Source organism: Scyliorhinus canicula, chromosome 2 (genome assembly GCF_902713615.1).
Source record: "Scyliorhinus canicula chromosome 2, sScyCan1.1, whole genome shotgun sequence".
Lineage (NCBI taxonomy): Eukaryota > Metazoa > Chordata > Chondrichthyes > Carcharhiniformes > Scyliorhinidae > Scyliorhinus > Scyliorhinus canicula.
Genome location: NC_052147.1, coordinates 175709682 through 175729370, shown reverse-complemented (window position 1 = coordinate 175729370; position 19689 = coordinate 175709682). Strand labels below are relative to the sequence as shown.

The following is a 19689-nucleotide window of genomic DNA, read 5'->3' as shown; positions in this document are numbered from 1 at the left end:
TCTAACTCCAAAGTTGTATCCAGACTTGATCAATATTGGAGATTTCATGCAGAGTAGTGTGTTAAAAAATATATATTGGATAAGCACTGAGGCTGCCTCTGCGAAACCTGTTCACTCTCCTACCCTCCACTCCTAGAAAACTTCAAACAGGGAAATAGAATTGGGTATGTGTACAGTCCCAAGACTTTTCCAACACTGTCTCCACTCCACAGCTACCATTACACCTCGAAGTTCACGCCCCCAAAATCACATCCCACGATGCCATCAGGGGTTGCAACCCATGGATTGGGAACCGTTGATCTATAATGACAACCGGTCTTCATTTTAATTCCAAAATCAAATTTTCATGTATGTATTTGTATTTGTATGTATAGTGTACTTTGTTAATTTACATGTGTGCAAATTAAATGGAGATCTGAAAATTCTGTGTTGCATTGTGTCATTTCTTGGGGAATGGGACTGATTGGAATGCTCAACAGTGTGTTGACATGGACTTAATGCGAAGAATTGAGGTAAATTAAGATTCTAAACCAAGGTCAACCAGGGAGTTGATTAGAGATAGAAATCTGGAGAAATGAGGAGATGTCAATTCGCCTATCAGTGGCAACAAGACTTTTACATATGTGATTTGAGAAAACAACAGGACTATAGTGGTGGTAACTTCAAAGTGGAGAGAGATAGGGAAATTGACACATGTCTGATTGCTTGGGCTGGGGGCGTTGGGAGGGTGGATTAGAGGGAAAAATAGGAAATCCTTTTTCACCCAGAGCGTGATAAGTATCTAGAATTTGCTGCCCAAATTGGTGGTTGAGGTAGAAACCCTCAATTCATTTTAAAATATATCTGGATCTGCACCAGAAGCACTGTAACCTGCAAGGTACGGTCCAGGTGCTAGAAGTTGGGGTTAAAATGGGTTGCAAGATTTTTCAGTCAGCACAGACATGATGAACCTAATTGGCCTTTTCTGTGCTGTAACGTTTTTATGGCTCTATGCAGAGATCAGGAGTGTGGTCTGAATTTGGGGAAATGGCAGAAAACACACTTCAGAACCTTAGCATTGGCAACAAGGAACTCCAAGTGAGAACAACCCGGCAAATGTATCACCAACTGGGAAGGAACGACAGCAAGAAGCCAATGTGATTCAGTGGCAACATTTGATTTTGATTTGATTTTATTGTCACATGTACCGAAGTGCAGTGAAAAGTATTTTTTTGCAGCCAAGGGAACGTACACAGTACATACAAAGTAAACAAAAAAAGAATAATTGACAGAGTGCATTGACAAATGGTACATCGACAAACAGTGATTGGTTATAGTGTGGAACAAGGGGCCAAACAAAACAAATACATGAGCAAGAGCAGCATAGGACGTCATGAATAATGTTCTTACAGGGAACAGATCAGTCCGTCGGAGAGTCGTTGAGGAGTCTAGTAGCTGTGAGAAAGAAGCTGTCCTCTGTCTGGAGGGGGCTGGAAGAAGGCAAAGCCTGGGTGGGAGGGGTCTCTGATAACGCTGTCTGCCTTCCTAAGGCAGCAGGAGGTGTACACAGAATCAATGTGCAGGTGGGAAGCTTGTGTGATGTATTGGGCTGAGTTCACCACCCTGCAGTTTTTTGTGATCTTGGGCCAAGCAGTTGCCATACCAAGCTGTGATGCAGCTGGATAGGATGCTCTCTATGGCACATCTGTAGAGGTTTGTGAGAGTCAATGCAGACATGCCGAATTTCTTTAGAAATTCTCTTTAAAGAGTATTAGCAGCAAATTGTAGAAGATTGGATCACTGAGCACATTATAACAAAGGACAAGGAGGGGGAATGTAATGAAAAGAGTAACAAAGAGTAGGGCGGCACGGTAGCATGGTGGTTATCATAAATGCTTCACAGCTCCAGGGTCCCAGGTTCAGTTCCCGGCTGGGTCACTGTCTGTGCGGAGTCTGCACATCCTCCCCGGTTTCCTCCCACAGTCCAAAGATGTGCGGGTTAGGTGGATTGGCCATGCTAAATTGCCCGTAGTGTCCTAAAAAGGTTAAGGGGAGGGGGGGGAGGGGGTGTTGGGTTACGGGTATAGGGTGAATACGTGGGTTTGAGTAGGGTGATCATTGCTCGGCACAACATCGAGGGCCGTAGGGCCTGTTCTGTGCTGTACTGTTCTATGTTCTATGTTCTAAAGATTACAAAGAACAAAAAGTGTAAACAAAGTGAAAGCATTTATCTACATTCAATAAAGAGAGAAAAGCTGTTTGTTGAGGACATCATACAGATTTATTAAACATGTTGTCACCTGCCAATGCAAGATGGCTGCCAATACCCTTCTGCATGTGCACATTTGTCTGTGCAAGTGCAATGAAACAATTTTTAATTTTTACTGCTTCTTTTCAAAGAGGTGGTAAAAGAACACAAAGAAAACAGGAGCCCTGATTATCACGGTACAACCTCTCATTGGATGGCAGTGCATATTGGAAAATTAGATATGGAGGTCAGAGTCCCTGATTTTCTATTTCATTAAACAAAATTCCACGGGAAGTCTTGCTGTTTTGGAGAAATGTTGTAATTCCTCTGCAGACTTCGACACAGGTTTTCCTTTAATGCATTATAAGATAAAACAAAGAATTATTTGAAATTGCATGGATGGGAATCCCTCCATCAGAACTCCTCTTCTGACTGGGGCACTCTCCCCTTAAAACCCAGTGAGCTCCAGACCACCCTATCCCCGTTACTTCCGAACCTAACGCCAGTGACTCTAATTGGCCGCTCGTAATCTTCCACTCCTTCCCCTAGAACCCATGCCTTTTAACCTCTCATCCGGTTTCCAGGACTTTGTTGTAGGCAGCTCCCTGCAATGCCTCTTCCAGCCACTGCTGTGCTGTTCCTGGAGAGCTGCTGGTCAATCTGATTTTCCGGCAGCTCTGCAGGGTGGGACTTCCTCCTGGTGACGGGCTACCTTATGCCAATCAATGCTAAATAGGAGCGTGTAATGGCATTGGGCCTGCTGAAGCAGGTAGTGACTTATTCCCATGAGATGCCACCATCCCGAAAATTCAAGCCCAAGAAATTGTTCTTCAGTTTTCTCCCCTTTTATCCTCCACTCCAGAAGATGCTGCCACTTATCAGACTTTAAATTTCTTTTTAAAACAGAGACAGTCGGCCTCAATTCCCATTAGGATTGCTGCGAGTCTGAATCATGTTTGAAAAAGACAAGAAACTAAATGAAAGGGTAAATACCACACTGAGATTGGGGAAAGAAGTAGAGCTCCGATCTCCATTGCTCACAATGATATCACATTGGTACAACTGCAAAATATCCGTGTTGGTATGGCAGTAAGCACAGCCTTTATTTGACAGTCATCTTACATTTGTCTATACCTAAGAAAAAAAGGTCAAATTTCCAGTCTCCGGATCTTCAGAGACCAGTCCAAGGTGCGCATTGAGACCCTGTGAAAGTCCTGGCTGGAATTGCCCGGGGTGCCACCTGCCACTCTGCTCAGCTGCCACTCTTACCCATTCTACCCTCTTTTTTCATAGATTTTTAAAGAAGCTTAGGGACATTTAAACTCTTTACTCACCAGAATACAGCAGTTAGTAATGTAAAAAGGGACCATGGCTCTTCTTCCCCGCCAATCCAGCGCTTTGGAGAAGTAGTTCCGTTTCAGTCACCCTCATAATTTCTTTTAAAAAAAAAGTTTTTCCCAATTAAGGGGCCATTTAGTGTGGCCAATCCACCTATCCATATCTTTGGATTGTGGGGGTGAGACCCACACAGACACGGGGAGAATGTGCAAACTCCACCCTCCTCATATCTGAAGAAGCTGGGATTGAAAGTCCTGGTCAAAAATGTAGAATTCTGCTGTGGGGAGAAAAGTCAGAGTGGAGTGGCAATCTAATGGTGAAAGCCACTACTCAGGAGATTTGCGCCGTAGTCCAACTCTTGAGTAACTCCACGACTGACCCTCCCAACCCACCCATATACTTAGTTCCCTACCCCTCACCTCCTACCCACCTCACCCACTTACCCTAGACCATCCACCTAACCCCTACCCACTTTCATACCTCACTCATTTATCCACTCACCTATTCGCTAGCATTCAGACTCAACCTGTAAACTTACCAAATGGCAACTAGAGCCATACAAAGAGGGCATGTCCTGTTTCCCCTCATTTCTACTCCGCTCCGACTAAGTTCCCCGAGGGACGCTTCACTGTGAAAGTTGGGCTCGGAAGGTCCCGGTGGAAATGCGCAGCAGTATTGAATCAGGATAATTTACGAGCACAGCGGCAATCAAGCAATCATTGCCTCTACTCCAAAGATCTGGCCTCATATTAGATTTCCACGAATAATGTACAGAGAGCAGAAAGTGTGCAGAAAGCAAAAGTGAAAGGGCAGAATTTTACGCTTCCCACAACACGAGTTCTGAGGCAGGTATCAGGGATGGGATCCCACGGGGATCCCGCCCACCCCGACCCAGACATCATTTTATAATTGTGAGGGCAGGGCTTCAGGCTGGAAACCCACCCTTTCAGGTATTAAGGCCCTTAAATGGCCATCGAAATTTAGAATTCCTACAGTGAAGAAGGAGGCCATTTGGCCCATTGAGTCTACACTGAGCAAAGAGCACCCTACCGAGGCACACTCCCCAGCCCTATCTCCATAACCACATTACCCTACCTAACTTGCACATCCTTGGACAGTAAGGGGCAATTTAGCATGTCCAATCCACCTAACCTGAACATCTTTGGACTGTGGGAGGAAACGGAGCACCAGGAGTAAACCCACACAGACATGGGGGAATGTGCAGACTCCGCACAGACAGTGACCCAAGACCGGAATTAAACCCAGGTCCCTGGTACTCTGAGGCAGCAGTGCTAACCACTGTACCACAGTGTCACCCATTGGGCCTTTTGCCACCTAGCTTCAATTTTTAAACTGTCAGGAGCGGATGAGAGTAGGGCCAGGCACAGAGAAATACACTTTTCTCCATCTCGGGCAGGAAGGGAGTTGGGGGTGCCTCAATTTGAAGGCCCTCCCCTCCGGGACATTGGAGCTACAACCCTTCATTCCTCCCTGGCCACCCAACGTGCACCCCCCCCCCCCTCCTCCCCACCCCACAGGTCCTCCCCCCTCCTTCTGCCCTTTGTACCCCAGGATTTACCTTGAGAATGGTCCCGGGACTTAGTTCCAGAGCACTGCAGTACCTCGTCTAGCTACTATAGCGCTGTGCCTGGATGAGTTTGAGAGCTGTCGGCCAAAGGGTGGGTTTTCCTTCCAAGGGCAGGCGGAAGTCCCAACCTCTGCCAATCAACGCTCTAGTGGGCTTCTGAGAGTTGGTGATAGCATGTTATGCGCCAACTCGCGTCATTAGATAGAACTTCTTAAATGAGTTAGCCATAACTTTGGAATGGGGAGTCAAGATTAACTATCTTACTAGGGTTTTAACAAATGCGTTGCCATAGACCATGATCAAATATCTAACAAATAGGGGCCTCACGGTAGCATGGTGGTTAGCATCAATGCTTCACAGCTCCAGGGTCCCAGGTTCGATTCCCGGCTGGGTCACTGTCTGTGTGGAGTCTGCACGTCCTCCCCGTGTGTGCGTGGGTTTCCTCCGGGTGCTCCGGTTTCCTCCCACAGTCCAAAGATGTGCGGGTTAGGTGGATTGGCCATGCTAAATTGCCCGTAGTGTAAGGTTAATGGGGGATTGTTGGGTTATGGGTATGTGGGTTTAAGTAGGGTGATCATTGTTCGGCACAACATCGAGGGCCGAAGGGCCTGTTCTGTGCTGTACTGTTCTATGTTCTAAATAGGAGAGAAAGAACAATACAGCACAGGAACAGGCCCTTCGGCCCTCCAAACCTGTACCGGTCATGGTACCACCCTTGGCCAAAACCCTCAGCACTTCCTAGCGCCATATCCCTCTATACCCATCCTATCCATGTCTTTGTCGAGATGCCTTTTGAACGCTGTTAATGTATCTGCTTCCACAACCTCCCCTGGTCATGCATTCCAGGCATTCACCACGCAAAAGGCAAATCAATAACTGCAAACAAAAGCACATTGCCAAGAGGGCATCACATAGAGCTATAAGTGCAAATATATAAAGCCATAATGAAAATGAATAACATTTTGGACTTGATAAATGGAGTCATGCAATACAGCAGAAAATAGATTCTGATACCTCTGTACAAAAACAAATTAGCACAATGTACAAGACCACAGTTAGAATATTGTGTGCATTACCAACCAGCTACTTTGAGTGATACAGAAAGGACATTCAAGCCACTCGGGAGCCTACAGTATGGATACATCTGAATGAGGACCAGGATGAAAAGCTACCAAGTCAAAAACATGAGATAAAAGAAAAACACTGCAATATATCTGCACGCCCTTCAAATACCCCAGAACACTGCACAGAGGATTTATTTATTTATTTTTGCAGCTATAAGTGCAACAGCCAGTTAAAATATATCAATGCTAAACAAACAATAAATGAAGCAGATGACAACACTCAGTTTTGTGCTATTGGTTGAGGGGTGAATGTTGACATTGCGGCAGAAGTGATGCCGTGGATTTTTTATGTGCATCTGGACAGGCAGCTGGGGACTGAGTGTAACAACCCATGTGACAGATTGCACTCCCTTAATCGTGTTTTAGTGCCAACATATATTGGGCTTGATTGAAGTAATTGGGAACAAAGTCCCACGGCGGGCGCATTTAGCCGCGTGTTTCCCGGCCTTGCTTTGTGTGAGGTGCCTCAGCGGGAAATGCGTGGCCGAGCCGCATATCGCCTCGTTATGTACACTGAGGAGCTTCGCGTGCCGGAACACCGCAGTGCAGCCAGAGGCCGAGTTGGATCTCACGACGCATTGTGAACTGGGTAGATCCTGGAGCGAGATCTCCCGGCTTTTGTTGGCCACGCTGCACTGCAGGGCGCTGCTTTTCAGGCGCAGCGAGGCCATGGGAGGGGACGGGGAGCATCCATGGTGGAGGCTGGATATGGGGTTGCTGAGGAAGTGTGTGAGTGGGTGAGGGCAGCCATTCGGGGCTACGTGGAGCTAAACGATACAGGAACGTTATGGCCGCCACACTGTGGGAGGCGCTTAAGGTGGTGGTTGGGGTGGGGGGGGGGGGGGGGGGGGGGGGGGGGGGGGGGGGTGATTGAGTGAGTGTTCATTTCAAATCGGTCGCACAGAGAGAAAGCAGAGCGGGCGGAGATGGTACGACTGGTGGATAAGAGGTACACAGAGGGGCTGGAGGGAGGGCTGTTGAAAGAGAGGCAGAGGTTCTAGATGGGGTTTGGGCGAGTGTCTATGAGGAAGGTGGTGGGACAGTTGCAGAGGGTCAGTGTATAAGTACGGGGAGAAGGCGAGCAGGATGTTGGCCTATCAGTTGAGGAAGCAAGAGACGGCGAGTGTGATTAGCAGAGTGAGGGATGATAAGGGTAAGGTGGTGATGGACCCGAAAAGGGTGTTCGGGGGGGGAGAGGATACAGTGGGCTTTTGGACGGCTGGACTTTCCCACAGTGGAGGAGGAGTTGGTTCAGGGGCTTGGGGCCCCAATTGGGTTGAGGGAGGTGATGGAGAGTATGGTGGCGATGCAGGCAGGGAAGGCCCCGGGGCCAGATGGGTTCCCAGTAGAGTTTACAAAAGGTTTGGGACGGATCTTCACCACTGCTGGTGAGGGCGTATAATGAAGTAAGTCAGAGGGGCGAACTCCCCTCGACATTGTCGCAGGCTCCCTGATATTAAAGAAGGATAAGGATCCGGAGCAGTGTGGGTCATACCGTCCGATATCATTACTCAAAGTAGACACCAAGCTGTTCACCTTGCAAATCTAGGGCTTCATCCCAGGCGTGATAGGCAAAGATCAAATGGATTTTGTGATGGGGAAGTGAATGTGAGGAGGCTGCTTGATGTAATCACGATGCCTTTGGAGGGGCAGGAGGTGAAGGTAGTGGTGGCGATGGACGCGGAGAAGGCATTTCATCCGATGGAGTGGGAGTACCTGCTGGAGGGCAACTGGGAGAGGTAGGACAGTTCAGGTTCAGGCAGGGTTTTGTAGATTGGGTCCGGTTGCTGTATAAGGCGCCGGTCGCAAGTGTGCAGACAAACCGAGTGAGTTTGGGGTACTTCGGGCTGCATCAAGGGTGCCCGCTCTCTCTGTTGCTCTTTGCCTTGCCGATAGAGCCACTGGCAGTGACACTTAGGGCATTGAGGGACTGGAGAGGGATTGAGCGCAGGGTCTCATTGTATCTGGACGGCCTGTTGCTGTACATTTCAGACCCATTGGCATCATGGGAATTTTAGAGGAATTTGGCCATTTTCATGGTATAGGTTGAAATTGGTGTAGAGCGTACTTCCGGTTGAGGTGAAGCGGAGCTAGGCCGCACGTTCGGCAGCTCCCGCTAATAAAGTTCTTTCAGGCCTATTTTAGGGCCCCAAACGGTGCTGTTTCGACAATTCCCGGTGGGAGAAGGTGTTTGGAGGAACATTCCCCGAAATTTATGGTGCGTACCCAGAGTGGGGCAAAGGAAAAGGCTGCAGCAGCTCCCCAGGAAAAGCGGGGGAAGGAGGACAAAATAGCGGCCGGCGGAGCACCCGAGGACTGGTGGAAGTGGGCGCAGGAGCAGCAAGCTGCTCTTCTGCACTGTTTTGCGGAGCTGAAGGCTGAGTTTCTGGACTCCCTGAATGCGACTACCAACAAGCTGCTTGAGACCCAGACAGCCCAGAGGGTGGCCATTCGGGAGTTGCAGCAGCAGGCCGCTGAGCAGGAGGAGGTGGCCGTGGTCCTCGTGGGGAAAGTGGAGTTGCACGAGGCACTTCACAAAAAGTGGCAAGACCGCTTGGAGGAGCTGGACGTTCGCACGAGGCGAAATAATTTGAGGATCCTGGGCCTGGCGGAGGGGCTGGAGGGGTCGGATCTTCTGTCTTATGTGACCACGATGCTGAGCTCATTGATGGGAGCGGGGTCCTTCCATTTGCCCCTGGAGCTTGAGGGAGCTCACAGAGTGCTGGCCAGGAGGCCCAAGACGAACGAACCCCCGCGGGCGGTGCTGGTGCGGTTCCATCGATTCAGTGACCGGGAGTGTGTGCTGTGCTGGGCCAAGAAAGAGAGGAGCAGCAAGTGGGAGAATTCGGTAGTGCGAATCTACCAGGACTGGAGTGCGGAGGTGGCTAAGCGGCGGGCCGGGTTCAACCGGACGAAGGCGGTGCTGCATGCCAAGCTGGTCAGATTTGGAATGCTGCAGCCTGCGCGTCTGTGGGTGACATATAAGGACCGGCACCACTACTTCGAGTCCCCGGAGGAGGCGTGGGCCTTTGTACAGATGGAGAAGCTGGACTCGAACTAGGGTCTGGGGGCTGCGGGGTCCGGTGCACTACGGTTGTTGCTGTTTTTGCTGTTGCTGTTTTTGTAATTTTGACATGCGTTTTCTATGCTGGTTTTTGCTCTGTTTCCGGGTGGGTCTGTTGGGTATGGTTTTGTATTATGTGGGGAATGTTGGGGGTTTGTTTTTTTTTTATTATTTTCTCTTCTGTACGCGGCTGGGGGATGGGGTGGAGCTGGAATTTGGGGAGCTGCGTCAGAAGGGTGGGGTGGGGCAGTGTGAAAGCGCGGGCTTTCCTCTGGTTTCCTGCGCTGCGGGGCGGGGGGGTGGAGCTGGCGGTGGGGGCGTGGCCTCTACTGGTTTTTTCCCACGCTGAAGTGGTGCCAAGGAGGTGTGGCAGAAGGGGGGATGACCCCATGTCGGGAGGGGCCGGGTTTTGGCGGGAGTTGCCGGGGTCAGCAGAAGTCAGCTGACTCACAGAAGTACCATGGAGGGTGCGTCGCGGCTAGGAGGGGTCCTAGCCTGGGGGGGTGGGGGGGGGAATACCGGGTTGCTGCTGGAAGGGCCAGGAGAGAGCTGGTGTGGGCCAGGGGGGTTGAGGGGATGCGGTATCGTCATGGGGGACGGGTCGGGCAGGGTGTGCTGGCCTGGGGCGAGCAGTCGATGAGCTATGGCTAGTCGGCGGGGGAGGGGGGCGGGGTGCCCTCTGATCCGGCTGATCACCTGGAACGTGAGGGGGCTGAATGGGCCAGTTAAGAGGGCTAGGGTATTTTCTCATTTGAAGGGGCTGAAGGCGGATGTGGCTATGCTCCAGGAGACCCACTTGAAGGTGGCGGACCAAGTTCGTCTGAGGAAGGGGTGGGTGGGGCAGGTTTTCCACTCTGGATTAGACGCAAAGAAACGGGGGGTGGCGATTCTGGTGGGGAAGAGGGTGGCGTTCGAGGCGTCTTAGGTGGTGGCGGACAAGGAGGGCAGATATATTATGGTGAAGGGTAGGCTGCAGGGAGAGAAGGTGGTGCTGGTTAATGTGTGTGCCCTGAATTGGGATGATGCCGGCTTTAAGAGGTGCATGTTGGGCCGCATTCCGGACCTGGAGGCAGGGGGCCTGATCATGGGGGGAGACTTTAACACGGTGCTAGATCCCCCACTGGACCGGTCCAGTTCAAGGACGGGTAGGAGGCCGGCGGCGGCCAAGGTGCTGAGGGGGTTTATGGACCAGATGGGAGGGGTGGATCCCTGGAGGTTTGGGAGGCCGAGAGCGCGGGAGTATTCCTTTTTCTCCCATGTGCATAGGGTTTACTCCCGAATAGATTTTTTCAGCCTGAGCAGGGGATTGATCCCGAAGGTGCAGGATGCCGAGTATTCGGCCATAGCGAGTTCAGACCATGCTCCGCACTGGGTTGATCTGGAGATGGGGGAGGCGCGGGACCAGCGCCCGCTGTGGCGCCTGGATGTGGGGATGCTGGCTGATGAGGAGGTGTGTAGGAGGGTCCGGGGAAGTATTGAGGGGTATCTTGAGACCAATGACATGGGGGAGGTCTGGGTGGGGATGGTCTGGGGGGCTCTGAAAGCAGTGATCCGGGGGGAGCTGATTTCCATCCGGGCCCAGAGGGAGAGGAGGGAGAGGGAGAGACTGGTGGGGGAGCTCCTGGACGTGGATAGGAGGTACGCGGAGGTCCCGGAGGAGGGGTTGCTGGGGGAACGGCGTAGTTTGCAGGCCAAATTTGACTTGTTGACCACCAGAAAGGCGGAGACACAGTGGAGGAGGTCGCAGGGCACGGTATATCAGTATGGGGAGAAGGCAAGCAGGATGTTGGCGCATCAGCTCCGCAGGCGAGATGCGGCTAGGGAAATTGGTGGAGTGACAGATAAGGGTGGGAATGTGGTGCAGATGGGGGAAGAGGTGAACGGGGTCTTTAGGGACTTTTACGAGGAACTGTACCGGTCGGAGCTCGGGGCGCAAATAGAGTTGGAGGAGCTAGTCAGGGGGATTGGTCAAATGCAGTCAGGTAAGGTGCCGGGGCCGGATGGGTTCCCGGTGGAATTTTATAAAAAGTATGCGGATCTGGTGGGCCCCCTGTTGGTGCGAGCCTTCAATGAGGCATGGGAGGGGGTGGCTTTGCCCCCGACGATGTCACGGCGCTGATCACTCTGATCCTGAAGCGGGATAAGGACCCCTTGCAGTGTGGATCATACAGGCCAATCTCGCTCCTCAATGTTAATGCTAAGTTGCTGGCGAAGATCGTGGCCACCAGGATAGAGGACTGTGTGCCAGAGGTGATACACGAGGATCAGACAGGTTTTGTCAAGGGAAGACAGCTTAACACGAATGTGCGGAGATTGTTAAATGTTATTATGATGCCGGCGGTGGAGGGGGAGGTGGAGATAGTGGTGGCGCTGGATGCAGAGAAGGCATTTGATAGAGTTGAGTGGGGGTACCTGTGGGAGGTGCTGGAGCGGTTCGGATTCGGGGAGGGGTTCATCAAATGGGTGAGGTTGCTCTACGAGGCCCCGATGGCGAGTGTAGTTACCAAGGGAAGGAGATCAGATCTATCGCTGGCGGGTAGAGTGCAGTCCGTCAAAATGACGGTTCTCCCGAGGTTCTTGTTCCTTTTTCAGTGTTTGCCCATCTTTATCCCTAGGGCCTTTTTTAGGAGGGTGACTAGCAGTATCATGAGCTTTGTTTGGGCGCATGGGACCCTGAGGGTGAAGAGGGTCTTCTTGGAGCTGGGAAGAGATGGTGGGGAGTTGGCGTTACCCAATCTCTCGGGGTATTATTGGGCGGCCAATGTGTCGATGGTGTGCAACTGGGTGATGGAGGGGGAGGGGGCAGCATGGAAACGGTTGGAGATGGCGTCCTGTGGAGGCACAAGCCTGGGGGCCCTGGTAACGGCGCCGTTGCCGCTCCCTCTACGAGGTATACCACGAGCCCGGTGGTGGCGGCCACCCTCAAGATTTGGGGGCAGCGGAGGCGACATAGGGGGGAAGTGTGGGGCTCGATGGAGGCTCCGTTAAGGGGGAACCATCGGTTCGTCCCGGGGAACATTGATGGGGGGTTCCAGGGTTGGCACAGAGCGGGCATCAGACAGCTGAGGGACCTGTTCATTGATGGGAGGTTTGCAAGCCTGGGGAGTTGGAGGAGAAATTTGGGCTCCCCCCGGGGAACATGTTCAGGTATCTGCAGGTAAAGGCATTTGCTAGACGGCAGGTGGAGGGATTCCCTTCGCTTCCCGCGAGGGGGGTGAGGGACAGGGTGCTTTCGGGGGTCTGGGTCGGAGAGGGGAAGATATCTGATATCTACAAGGTAATGCAGGAGGTGGAGGAGGCGTAAGTAGAGGAGCTAAAGGCTAAGTGGGAGGGGGAACTGGGGGAACAGATCGAAGATGGGACATGGGATGATGCCCTGGAGAGGGTTAACTCTTCCTCCTCATGTGCACGGCTTAGCCTCATCCAATTCAAGGTGCTGCACCGGGCCCACATGTCCGGGTCTATGATGAGTAGGTTCTTTGGGGGCGAAGACAGATGTGTCAGATGTTCGGGGAGTCCAGCAAACCATGCCCATATGTTCTGGGCATGCCCGGCACTGGAGGAGTTCTGGAAGGGGGTGGCGAGGACGGTGTCGAGGGTGGTAAGATCCAGGGTCAAGCCAGGCTGGGGACTCGTGATTTTTGGGGTTGGGGTGGAGCCGGGAGTGCAGGGGGCGAAAGAGGTCGGTGTGCTGGCCTTTGCGTCCCTAGTAGCCCGGCGGAGGATCTTGCTACAATGGAAGGGACGTTGACTACGTTTGCTTATTTAATTTTAATCTAATTTATTTTTAAGTTCTCTTGTTGTTTACTGGGTTTGGGGGTGTGGGGGGGCGAGATACATGCGTTGATACGGTCTTGGGGGTGTTACAGTTTTTATGGTGTTTTATTGTTGCTTTTCATTGTTTGTTGTTATATTTTCTGTAAAAAATTTCAATAAAAATTATTTTTATAAAAAAAAAGAAATTGGTGAAGAGCAAAGTGTTCCCGATTGAGACTAGAGGGCAGGAGAGGAGGTTTGGGGAATTGCCGTTTAAGGTGGTGGGGATGAACTTTAGATATTTAGGTATCCAGATAACGGGGGCTGGGCGCAGCTGCACCAGTTGGTTGTGTGTTGGTTTATAATGTTGTATGGTTGTTCTTCTGTTTTTGTTTGTTCATATGAAAATGCCTTGAATAAAATATTTTAAAAAAAGAATGAGGCCAGATCTTAGTGAGGCAATATACCAGCACAGGGTGTAGAGACTGTTGTTCAGCAACAGTGCCTCAAGAGACACAGACTATTGTGCAGGTCATTGCTGACAACTGCAGTTCCTGGAAAATACTTCTTTCCAAGAGGCCCAGGTGGGCACACATTGCTGCTAGTGGTAATGGTCCCACCAACACTGAACTACTTCACTTCCAGCTCCTTCCACGTATCTACTGGTGGCATCTCCAGGATTTCACAGTCTGGTGCCCACATCCATATCTCCCAGGTCACCAGTGCCATGTTTACCAAGATCACCACTTATGCCCACTTTGACACTGGTCAGGCTATTAATATAATAATAATCTTTATTATTGTCACAAGTAGGGTTACATTAACACTGCAGTGACGTTACTGTGAAAACCCCTCAGTCGCCACACTCCTGCGCCTGTTCGAGTACACGGAGGGAGAATTCAGAATGTCCAATTCACCTAAACAAGCACGTCTTTCGGGACTTATGGGAGGAAACCGGAGCATCCGGAGGAAACCCATGCAGACACGGGGAGAATGTGAAAACTGCACACAGACAGTAACCCAAGCGGGAATCGAACCCAGGACCCTGGTGCTGTGAAGCAACAGTGCTAACCACTGTGCTACCGTGCCATCCCCAAAGCATTACTCTGGGGCTCTGGTTAATTAGTCCAGTGACAATACCACCATGCCACCACCTCCTGTAGATTGTGCTTTTATTTCCTGCAGTGGCTGCGTTCCTACATATATAGGGAGTCACTGACTATGCAGATGATAATGAAGGCATCCTCAGCTCAGCCTGGAGTATTTACCAATTGGAAGGGATTTCACTCATTCAGATTTGAGCTCTAGTGCTACTACTGGAAGGTTTATTATTTATGTCTGGGCAAGACATCCTGGAAACCGGGGCAGCACGGTGGCATAGTGGTTAGCACAGTGTCTCCCGGCACCAAGGTCCCAGGTTCCATCCCGGCTCTGGGTCACTGTCCGTGTGGAGTTTGCACATTCTCCCCGTGTTTGCGTGGGTTTTGTCCCCACAACCCAAAGATGTACAGGGTAGGTGGATTGGCCACGCTAAATTGCCCCTTATTTGGACAAAAATAATTGGGTACTCTAAATTTATTTAAATAAATATGTCCTGGAAACCGCCGTGATTCCAAATGTCTTAGAAAGCCTTGTGAATTCATGATTTTCTATTTCATTAATATTCAAAAAACCAAACATCTTGGGGGCGGGATTCTCCGACCCCCCCTGCCAGGCCGGAGCATCGCCGGGGGGGACGGCGTGAATCCCGCCCCGACACCTGCTGCCGAATTCTCTGGCTTCGGATTTTCGGCGGGGGCAGGAATCACGTCGCGCTGGTCAGGAGCCGTTGGCAGCAGCCCACCCTGCGATTCTCCGTTCTGCGCTGGGCCGAGCAGCCGCCCATTTTCGGCCTGTTCCGCCGGCGTAAATTACACAAGGTTTGTACCGACGGCCGGGCGCGGGGGAGCCCCCCATGGTGGCCTGGCCCGCAATCGGGGCCCACCGATCTGCGGGCGGGCCCGTGCCGTGGGGGCACTCTTTCCCTCCGCGCCAGCCGTTGTAAAGCTCCGCCATGGCCGGCGCGGAGAAGAAACCCACTGCGCATGCGCCGGAATCACGTCAATGGTTCTGGGAACACGCTGGCGCTCCTGCGCATGCGCCAAGACGCGCCAGCCGGTGGAGGCCCTTCGGCACCGGTTGGCGTGGCGCCAATCACTCCAGTGCCAGCCTAGCCCCAGAAGGTGCGAAGGATTCCGCACCTTCCGGGCTGCCCGACACCAGAGTGGTTCACGCCATTCTTTGCCGCCGGTACAGCCCGCCCGCCAGATACCGGAAAATCCCACCCCTTTTGTTTGCTGGCTCTTTGAAGAGCCAGGTTAAGATATCAGAATGTACAGATTTGACACAGGTGGGTCTGTGTTGGAAAAATATGTTGAGTGCATTCACCTTGCAACTCCCAGGACAAATCCCCAACCCTTTAAAATCACAGCCTGCCAACAATTCTCCCCATCATTCTGCTTGTGTGTCCCCACCCAAAATTACAGCTTTAGGCTTTGAGCAACCCAAAACAGAAGCTTTTTATTTTTACCCACAAGTGCACACACAGTGAAGAGGGCAGGGGCACCTTCTCTGGACAAAAAAAAATCAACTGAAACCCTTAAACTATTTTGCAGGGTAAACAGGGCTCACAATCAGAATGATCAAAATATCCTGAAGACTATTAGTTTTACCAGAGCAAATTAAATATAGTAAAAATAAATCCTCCACCTGCATGCAATATGTCAGAAAAATATTTTCTGCACTGTCTGTCTACACAATAGTTCAGTTCATATGCATTTTAACACAGAACCAGTCCAACTTTACACCCAGGTAAGGAAGTAAAAACAAATGTTCTTTGAAAAGGATTACAAGATTCAAGTAGCATGAATGACAGATTAAAACAAAAGAAACCAGCAAATGCTAGAAATTTAATATAAAGATAGAATATGCTGGCAATGTTGAACAGCAGTTTAACCAGCAGCCTAAAAGGGTTTAGGTTTCAGGTGTAACCTTCAGCAGGACGCCGTTTTGACAAAGGATCACACTTGATAAGGTAACACATCTCAGATGCAGATAGAAGATGCTGGAAATGCACAATCAGACTATTTTTAGTTGAAGTAGTACCATCAACTTTCCAGGAAATTGGCATGATGATCTCCTATAAATTTCTGCTATCTGCAACAAAATAATTTAATAGGCATAAAAATAGCTCACGACTGTTCATATGAGAGCGTGCTGATCCAACACAATCTAATTTTAACCAAAGGTATGAGAAAAGTTTAAAATTACACATCTCGCAGTGGAACATTTTTACTGATATAAGTAATAACTTATCAATATTTCACTGTGACTGCCGGCACAATTATGTTGTTTTTTTAAAAATTCATGCATTTACATCTGCGCCATTGGCAACGCGATCTCGCCCAAAGTACTTCTACATATTTTAATTAATTTGGCTGTTTCAAATTCAATAAAACTTACCAAAACAAATTAACCAATTTTATCATGAATAATAGCAAATGCATGTGACCCAAACTCATTCAGTCCTCCTCACTAAATAAAACTTTTATCAATATATTAACTGGCCTGCCAAAAAAATGGGCAGAACATGACCAATTGTTGAACTGATCCGACATTAGGAAGAAATCAGTGTTGTCCCCAGCATGCACAAACAGACAGGAGTCCTCCACTCAAATTTTATGGGCGATAGCTAATTAAATGGTGTCACCAAAAGCTGCTAGCCCAATAAGAGGGATTCAGCAGGTCGCTCCTGGAGACGATGGGACAGACACATATTTCGCTGTTGTTAAAAAAGGATAAGGACCCAGGGGAGTGTGAGTCGTATCAGCCAATATCCCTGTTAAATGTGGATGCTAAGATTCTTGTCAAAGTGTTGGCACTTAGGCTGGAGACTGCCTTCCGCAGATGATTGGGGAGGATCAGACAGGATTTGTAAAGGGTAGGCAGTTGTCCTTGGTGCGGCACTTGTTAAACGTGGTGCTCTCTCCCTCAGAAGAGGGGGAGCTGGAGGTGGTGGTTCCGCTGGATAAAGAGAAGGCATTTTATTGAGTAGAGTGGAGTTATTTGTTTGCGGTGTTGGAGTGGTTTGGGATTGGACCGAAATTTGTGGCATGGGTCAAATTGTTATATAAGGAACCAAAGGCCAGTGTCACACAAATGAAGTGAACACAGGATATTTTCAGCTGTATAGGGGAATGCGACAGGACTGTCCCATACACCCCCCCCCCCCCCCCCCCCCCCCCCCACACCATTGATTTGTGCTGGCGATAGAATCCTTGGCCATTGTCTGAGGTGCTCGGATAAGTGGAGGGGGATAGTTTGTGGGGTGGGGTATGTGGAGCATAGGGTGTCCAAGTATGCTGACAACGTTTTGTTGTGTATTTTTAATCCGGGTTCCATGGTGGGGGTATAATGGAGTTGCTCAAGTGATTTTGGGCTTTTTCGGGATACAAATTGAATGTGGAGGAGAGCGAGTGTTTTTGGTTCCCTCTCTGGATATTGGAGCTGGCTTGAGGTTGCTGTTTCGTGTGGCGACTACTCACTTCAGGTACCTGGGAAGCAGGTGGCTCAGGACTGGGCCGGGCTCCGTAAATTGTTGAAGGAGAAGTTTGGGATTTTGCCGGGGGGGGGGGGGGGTGTTTGCCTTTAGGTATGTGCAGATGCAGGACTTTGCAAGGAAAGTTTTCCCAATGTTTCCTGTGATGCTTCCTTCCTCGTTGTTGGAGTGGGTGCCGTCGGTGATTGCCGATCTAAGGGAAGCTTTTGGAGGAGGATATGGCATCACTGGAGGGAGCATCACTGGAGGTGGATTTGGCATCATTGAAGTCCAAGAGGGAGGAGGAGTTGGGAGAGGCAATGGAGGAGGGGTTATGGTATGAGGTGTTGTGGAGGGTGAATACCTCAACCTCGTGTGCGAGGCTGGGGTTAATACAATTGAAGGTAATAATAATAATCGTTTATTGTCACAAGTATAAAGTTACTGCGAAATGGCCCTAGTCGCCACATTCTGGTGCCTGTTCGGGTAAGCTGGTACGGGAAGGTGCACAGGGTGCAAGTGACGAGGTTGAGGATGAGCCAGTTATTTGAGGGGGTGGAGGACAATTGTGAACAATGTGAGGGAGCTCCGGTCAACCATGTACGTATGTGGATACGGCCGGCAGAGGATCCTCGGCGGCATCGGCAGCGGCAGCCCCCCCCCCCCCCCCCCCCCACCCTCCAGCGGCACCAGAGCGCAGGCCAGGAGCGGCAGCGACCCGGTCGGAAGCGGGGCCCAGCCTGCAGCAAGAAGGGAGCAGAGGAGCAGCGACCTAACCCCCCCCCCCCCCCCCCACCGGGAGAGCGCGGGGTGTGACAAGCGGCGACCCAAACGGAGCAGCGGGGACAGCAGCGGGGACCGACCCAACACCCCCCCCCCCCCCCCCCCCACACCGGCAGCGACCACCACGAGGCAGGAACAAAGAGACTCTGAACCAGAAGCCCCTCTCTCTCTCTCTCTCTACCCTGGGTGAGTGAGGGGAAAGGAAGAAAAAGAGAAGAACTTTTACAAAAAGAAAACTGTTAAAGAGAGGGGAGGGGGAAATATATCCATATATATATATTTTTTTATTACTTCTTTATTTTATTTTATTTATTATTTTATTTTTATTTTTATTTTTTCTCTCCTTGCACTCTCTTGTCCCATCCAAAACAAGCCCACCTAAGAGGAGTTGTATAAACGGGGGGGGGGGGGGGGGGGGGGGGGGGGGGAAATAATAATAGCAGCAAAGGAAAGGAGGAAGGAGGGAAGAAAAAAAGGAGACAAAGAATAAAGATAGGGTGCGGAAAAGGGGGGGAAAGAAAAACAAGGGAAGAAGAAAGGGAAGTGGGAGGGAAAAAAATGCCAGAAGAGAGCCAGATCCGAGGGGGAAGGGTCACCAGATACAGACCGGGCAAGGGGCGAGCCAGCTCAGGCGAGCGAAGCGGCGGAACAAAATATCGCCGCATCGAAAAGAGCTGGACCGACAGGTGCCCTCTTCCCCAGGGCCAGGGGGGAGCGGGAACTGGAAGGCACACTTTACCGAGGAGCTGAGGGAGCAGTTGCAGGTACTCAAGGCAGAGGTGAAGGCAGAAATAGAGGCCGCAGTGCAGGCAGCAGTGGACAGGGTCATGTCAGGGGTGTTGCAGGCCCTGACCAGACTAGAGGAGAAATTGGATACCCAAGGGGAGAAACTGGAAGCCCAGGAGGCGACCATTAAGGAGCTGGAGAAAGCAGCGACTGACGCGAGCGACCGGGTCACAGCCCTGGAGAAGGAGGTGGCGAGACCGGGCACAACACAGGGGAGCCTGAAGGGCAGAGTAGACGACCAGGAAAACCGCTCAAGGAGGCAAAATGTCAGGATAGTGGGCCTGCCAGAGGGGAGTGAGGGTAGAAACCCCACAGCATACGTGGCTGAGATGCTGGGCAACTTGGTGGGGAGGAAAACTTTCCCCAGCCCCCCGGAAATGGACAGAGCGCATCGGTCGCTGCGCCCGAAGCCCAAGGCAGGGGAACAACCGAGAGCAGTCATAGCCA

General features: G+C 50.9%; 1 protein-coding gene across 4 annotated transcripts in view; it reads right to left on the bottom strand.

Annotated features, from left to right (window-relative positions):
* LOC119961788 (E3 ubiquitin-protein ligase HECW2-like) overlaps window positions 1-19689 on the bottom strand; it is a 514237-nt gene that overhangs the window by 390200 nt on the left and 104348 nt on the right. The gene's annotated exons all lie outside the window — the stretch shown is intronic.